This window comes from Hippocampus comes, unplaced genomic scaffold (assembly GCF_001891065.2).
Source record: "Hippocampus comes isolate QL1 unplaced genomic scaffold, H_comes_QL1_v1.1 scaffold44, whole genome shotgun sequence".
Classification (NCBI taxonomy): domain Eukaryota; kingdom Metazoa; phylum Chordata; class Actinopteri; order Syngnathiformes; family Syngnathidae; genus Hippocampus; species Hippocampus comes.
Window position 1 is genome coordinate 989,183 of NW_017805546.1, and position 7,354 is coordinate 996,536.

The 7,354-nt window shown below is 46.0% G+C and overlaps 1 protein-coding gene across 2 annotated transcripts in view; it reads left to right on the forward strand.

Annotated features, from left to right (window-relative positions):
• cdh22 (cadherin 22) overlaps positions 1-7,354 on the forward strand; it is a 223,262-nt gene that overhangs the window by 47,288 nt on the left and 168,620 nt on the right. The window lies entirely within an intron of this gene.

Sequence of the window (7,354 nt, forward strand, 5' to 3'; positions counted from 1 at the left end):
TGGGCGCGGTGCGGACTGCCTCTCCGACGCTGGCCGGAGCTTTGAGTGCCATTTCGTTGGAGCAGTTTCATGACTGTACTTAGGCGCTTAGGGCAAGTCATCTACCGAATGGTGCTGCTCCGAATGATATTTTCCCAACTCTGAACAAGAAAAATGACCGCAGACACGACCAAGTTAATTCAAAATGGCTCTTCCACAACGAGGCGAATTGGCGGACGCATAGCGGGCGGTAGTGGAGACGCCATTCAACAAAACTTTCAGTCGTAGCTGCCATTTCTGGGAATGATACACTTCGAACACACAGATTCCACTTCCTGGGACATGTAATTGGCGGCAATTCTATTGGAAATGGTTCCAACGGACAGATTCGTCATGTGCTTCGCGGTACGTTGTAATGACGTTCAACTGTCATTTCATCCTGAGGATTTGGACACAAAGGTTTTTGATTGACGCTGCCAGAGCGGCATGACTTTGGCAGTGTGTTAAATTGCGTGGTTGCAGTTCGCCGTAAAGAAGACAACGCAATATCGGCGTGACGATCGCGACGGAGCGCGGGCGTATCTTTAATGTTGTTTTCTTTTGAACAAACTGCCATATAAACAAACGTAATGCGACATTGTTTTTTTTTTTTTTTCTCTCTGCCTCTGTTGTTCATTTGTTTTGATGTGAGACACATAGAAAGGTCACAAATGAATCATGGGCTGCGCTTCTGCCACAAGGTAACCCAGACCCGCACTTGCTTGTCATCCAGCAGATGCTCGCCAAGCTCTTGCTTCCTTTCCACTCTAAAATGCCCAAAAATGTCATCCAATATCAAGGGAAATAGCAGCAAGGTGGATTTGTGGTGAGCACGACTGGCTCGCATTTCAGGTTGGGATCGCAGCTTCAGGTGCGGAATGTCCGCGCTGGCTCGCATTTCAGGCATTTCAGGTTGGAATCACAGCTTCAGGTGCGGAATGTCCGTGTGTGCCCGGCGATTGCCTGCCAATCTGTCCAGAGAGTCTCCGACCTTTCGGTCAAGTCAGCCGGGGATAGTTCTCCAGCTCACCGACCAGCTTCATGAAGATAAACACAATAGAAAATGGATGTTGGATGGATTTGAGGAAATGCTTTTTAACAAATGTCACGAAATTACACATTTGCGCTCAAACGCAAAGCCACCTTGGAAGATGTCAGTCGCGTGAGCGGTCAGAGCAGGCCAGATTGCTGCATATCAAAGTGACTCGGGTGCACAACCACGGATACGAGAGCAGATTTAATGTTGTTGTAGCTGTGTTGGGACCTTTTGGCGCAAGCAAACCTTCAGCTCGGTCAGCCGAGCTGACATTGAAAAAAAAAAAGGGTGTGGGGAATGCTGGTAAACATTCATCACTACGAATGTACAACCCGATGATGGATAGACAATGTCACGAGACGCGGGTACATGCAAAGTGCATGTTTTTGTCTTGGTTGACTGCTTTATGTGGTTTATGTCGTGCAGGCAATGTTTCAAGTCAAGAGCATAATATCTTTTGATTGTTAGTCCTTGGCAAAGCAAGTTTATTTGTGCAGCGCTATTCATACACAGGGAAAATCTGTTCATGATTAAAAACAAATTGAAAGGTGAAAATCAATCTCACGTGAGCGAAATGAAAAATAGAAAACAATAACCTGCCGAAACGTGGCTTTATTCAAGTTAAGACATTTTGGATTCATGAAAAAAAAAGCAGCAGTGAACAAAGTTCTGAAAATTCGAGCGGATCTGAAGTTTTTCTCCCACAGCTGAGGAGCACGGAGACCGAGCGACGCCTCACTTTGCAGCCGCTGACTTGAGGGCTCGCCAAGTCTTGCCGGCGCTTGAATAAATTTCGGTCCAAGACCATTCGGAGCTTTAAGGAATCGACTTACCGCATTTCTGAGCCTTGTACATCGCGCCCTGCAGACTTGAGACTTCTGACTCCTTATCCGAATCCAACAGTCTTATACTTGGGTCTTAAATTGAACCGGCGAATTGGTGCCGTTATGAACTTTGTCTTTGTTCTTAATTTGTTGTTGTATGACTTATTTTTGCACTTTGTATACAGTAAAAAAAAAAAAAAAAAAAACAATTGGCCAAAATGGATGCTTTGAGTTCATCCTTTCATGCTGGCTGAAGTGGAGTCCAGTTGGGAACTGCACACAGTGAACATAAAAAGGGAAGAAGGTTACGGCAGTAATTACATTCCTAGCAATCTGCTCATAGCTAACCCGATGATTCTGCTTATCGATTCCTCTCATATAAAGAAAAAAAAAATGCTTACATTGCCCGAGCCACTGGCGAATGCTCCTGCCCCTCCTTCCCGCTCGTGTGCTGGTAAACATTCATCACTACGAATGTACAACCCGATGATGGATAGACAATGTCACGAGACGCGGGTACATGCAAAGTGCATGTTTTTGTCTTGGTTGACTGCTTTATGTGGTTTATGTCGTGCAGGCAATGTTTCAAGTCAAGAGCATAATATCTTTTGATTGTTAGTCCTTGGCAAAGCAAGTTTATTTGTGCAGCGCTATTCATACACAGGGAAAATCTGTTCATGATTAAAAACAAATTGAAAGGTGAAAATCAATCTCACGTGAGCGAAATGAAAAATAGAAAACAATAACCTGCCGAAACGTGGCTTTATTCAAGTTAAGACATTTTGGATTCATGAAAAAAAAAGCAGCAGTGAACAAAGTTCTGAAAATTCGAGCGGATCTGAAGTTTTTCTTCCACAGCTGAGGAGCACGGAGACCGAGCGACGCCTCACTTTGCAGCCGCTGACTTGAGGGCTCGCCAAGTCTTGCCGGCGCTTGAATAAATTTCGGTCCAAGACCATTCGGAGCTTTAAGGAATCGACTTACCGCATTTCTGAGCCTTGTACATCGCGCCCTGCAGACTTGAGACTTCTGACTCCTTATCCGAATCCAACAGTCTTATACTTGGGTCTTAAATTGAACCGGCGAATTGGTGCCGTTATGAACTTTGTCTTTGTTCTTAATTTGTTGTTGTATGACTTATTTTTGCACTTTGTATACAGCGGTGGTTCTTTTGAAGTGCTCCGGAAATGCAGTTGAGATTGTGTTTTGCATAAATCGAGAAACCGAGCACATTCTGAGATTGATAGCTGTGCGCTTCCACTGTATTTCCAGCCACGACAGCCTTGAACTTTTTGGTTCGCAGCTCTGCACATCGCTTCCTCTTTTCTCCACCAGCAGACCAAACGTTCGTTTTGCCAACTCGGACACAACGAGAGCATCCATCCATGTGACCTTTCGCGTCTGTCCTCGTATGGTTGGCAAAAACGGTGAAATGCAAATACGCAAAGATAAACTTGACAACGATATCTCGGCCACAGGCAAACACTCCATTTGACTCCAAATTGCCCTTTCTCCAAGCGCCGCTCTTCAGATGGAAGATCACAGAGGAATCGCTTCTGGCAAGGGAGTGCGATGGCAGAGTGCCCCCCCCTCCCCCTCCCCTCCACACAGCGCGGATTAGGGATTCTCTGTGCTGATGATTGGCTGAGCCCGATTCTTATTGGCATCCATCCATCCGTCCATTAAGCTTTAATAAGACGTTCTCATTAATAGCTGCCTACAGGGTACACTCAAGATGGGGGCGTTAAACGCGAAAAGAAAGAAAGAGGGAGTGGAGTGACACTTTTGATATGGCTCGGTCGAGAGGGAATACCCATAATGCGGGGACGCGTGTACTCGGGAGGCGAGCTCCAACACGTACAGGCAAAGGAAATTCAAACGAAAAAGCAATTAGTCCCATTGCAAAACAACGCGTTTGACAATCGCAATCTCAATATTTGAGCTGAGGGCAGGCGAGACTTTGGGGAGTAAACACACTCGACGTCCCCCGCGAGAATGTCGTAAATGCGTCGTACGCGCACGCAGGACTTACAAAGTGCTCAAAATAAGAAAAAACAAAGAGATTACTCGTGTCCGTCCGCCTCGCCTTGACAAACACGCCGACTGCTGAAATCTGGGAAACGAAAACTTGAGTCAAAGTAGTCTCCGTTTTGTTTGAACTGATTATTGGCTTCTTCGCTTTTCAATTTAAAAAAAAAAAAAAAAAAAACAATTGGCCAAAATGGATGCTTTGAGTTCATCCTTTCATGCTGGCTGAAGTGGAGTCCAGTTGGGAACTGCACACAGTGAACATAAAAAGGGAAGAAGGTTACGGCAGTAATTACATTCCTAGCAATCTGCTCATAGCTAACCCGATGATTCTGCTTATCGATTCCTCTCATATAAAGAAAAAAAAATGCTTACATTGCCCGAGCCACTGGTGAATGCTCCTGCCCCTCATTCCCGCTCGTGATGCGGCTGACGCAGGGCAGATAGTAGGAGTGGGGGGCGGGGGATCTGTACTGTGACTTAAAGAGTCTCGTTCCCAGTCAGAATTTTGGCTTCCTGTCACGCCAAGAATGACTAAAAAGCGAGGAGGAGAAAGAAAATGCCAAGTGTTGAGAAACGGGCGTCTTGCGGGAGCGTGAGGTGGGCGAGGCCACTCTGAGGCGGGCGAGGCCGCTCTGAGGCGGGCGAGGCCGCTCTGATGCTCCTTCAGACGGCCTCACGGGAGGCTCCCCGTCGTCTCTCTCTGGAGGAGGCGTGCCTTCGAAAAAGCTTTCTCACAAGTATTTTGCAAAAAAAAAAAAAAAAATGGGTCTAATGTTCTATTTTGGGGCCGGGCTGGGCTGGGTTGAATGCGAAAGGAGCGCAGCAAACGTTCCAGGCCAAAGTTTCCCAAGTGGGAAACCGATCCAATGAAGAAAAATTCATACCTGGTGAATTGAAAGACTCCTTTGACTGTTCTCAGTCTCACTCTTTCAAGTTGTTCTATCAGTTAAAACCCCAAATGGTTCAATTGCTCTAACTCGGCTATCTTGTGAGGTACTCAAATGATTGCACGAATGAATAAAAATAGCGTTGCTCTCGTGCTCGCTTGAAGAAGCAAGTTGCTTACTCTTCTGTTTCCCCCGAATGCCACTTGACAGGTGATGAGTGCATACTGCATACCAGAATCGTCCCCAGATGTCCCCAGATGCTTGAGGGGGAGGGGGGGTCACATGAAATGCAATTCTCCTATTTTTCATCATAAATATGAATAAATGAATCAGAATAAATTCCACGATGACCCCACAAGCGTCTGCGTGCGTGCGTGCGTGGCTCCAGTTTCTGGCTCCAGAGAGGACTTCTCGCAATTTTAGGACAGGGGTCACCAACTGGGGTTCTCGATGGACCGCCGTGCCGCAACTTTTCGGATTCTTTCCTTCTCTCCCGGATGCTATGTGATGCTCTGATTTACGGTCTTGTTCCCAAGCAGGCTGGCCATGTTTTTAATTCCCCTTCGGTCCCCCAGTGAGAAATCATGAGATAATCGTCTATTATCTCTATTAAATAGAGAAGAAATCAGTCTTGAAAATGGAATCGGATTCGCAAAATTCTTTTGAATTGCAATCATGTCACCGTTGGTGTTTGAGGCAAAATTGCGCTCAATCGAGTTTGTGCTCGCCGCACGGCTGTTACGCCAATGTCTTTTTTTTTTCTTTTGTACCGCTAATCGCATCTTCTGAACGTCTTCTCTTCTGCTGGCCTGTTACTCATCTCACCTGCGTTCCCTGAACCCTCCCCAGCAAGTTCCTCCTGCCGCATCGCCGGGCAATTGGCTCTCTGCCTGCCACCTGGCTCTTATTTTGGGATTTAATTCTCGCTCACGTCTTGTAACCCCCCCCTCCCCACCCCCCGCCCACCTTCATTGCTTTGTCAGCTATTTTTTTCCCCCTCCCCGCGCCACAGCTTTTTGCGAATGCTTTATTTGCATCCGGTTATTGATTGTTGTGTTTTTGTCGGCTTTATTAAACGTCATTGTTATCCTCCTGTGCTCAAGTCCAACGGTTTGCCTTCAGAATAAGAGCCTACATGAAGAAGCCAGAGATCAAACAACGGGCTACACTGCACGGGTTTCAGCAAATAGGACATTTTTTAAAAAAAAAAAATTGTGGACGTCACTTTCAGTACAGAGTGTGACTACTTTTGCTTCCTGGACAGAAACGTGTGCGACAAGTCGGTGAAGTGATTATCTCATCACGTGCAGGTTCATGACTCGCCGCCGCCACTTGGACATTATTATGCCATTGAGTACATAACTATTGCTAAGTTCATAGCAAGCCTGTTCACTCGGCTGCTGATTGCCGCTCTGGTGAGATAACACATACATAAATACATCCATCCATGATTAACCAGCGCTTTAACAACAGCTGGAGCTGTAACACGGCGCTTTACAGAACATTCATGATTTGTGCTCGTACTGCGCTTGGCCTGGCTGACATTCATGGAAACAATCCGTTATTATGCCATTGAGTACACAAGTATTGATAAGTTCAGAGCAAGCCTGTTCACTCGGCTGCTGATTGCCGCTCTGATGAGATAACACATACGTAAATCCATCCATCCATGATTATACAGCGCTTTAACAACAGCTGGAGCTGTAACACGGCGCTTTACAGAACATTTCATGATTTGTGCTCGTGCTGCGCCTGGCCTGGCTGACATTCATGGAAACAATCCTGCTACTCTCCTGTTTTCCGTCCTCTTCTCACCACCCGATGCCATTTTTAGTTTTCCAGGAAAATAATTGTGACTCTACATTCAAGAGCCCAATAATTATTGCAACTTCGGTTAAAGCATTGCTTTTGTTCACTTGATGCGTAGTCGCGGGGGTTGTTTTTTTTTTCTTTTCAGAGTGGCCAAGTGTGTGGCGAGTGGGTGAAAGACAAAGCACCGGCGCTGGCTATTAAATTATCGCCTCCATCTTGGGAGTGAAATGCAGCACGATGCCAGTCCTGCTCCAAAAATCCGGGCGTCATGTTGTTGCGCTACAAGAGCAAAGTGCAGTGAAATGTCACATTCATAGTTCAACCCAAAAGCTGAAATATGCCTTTCGTGCCCTTTTGCCTCCACCCACTAAGATTCGTCACAGCTCTTTTAGTCCACAACAATAGGAAACGTCAAAACGTGCAGTTACATTCATGACTGTTCCAAAACCTCCGAAGGTGATTGTATTTAGTGTAAATCAAAGAGGATCGAGAGCCTTGGAAGACGCCAACTAAATGAGTAAACCGTTGAAAAACGTACGCACGTCAAAATGCGGATGTGTCTAAAGATTTTTTCCATTTCCCTCCAAAAGCTGCTTTGTGCACATCCATCAAATAAAGGTCGGATAAATAAATTGTTTGAATTCAAAATGAGGGAAAATCCAACCATCCATCCATTTATTATCTGAGTCACTTATTCTGACGAGGGTCGCGGGGGGGGTGCCGGAGACTATCCCAGCCGTCTTCGG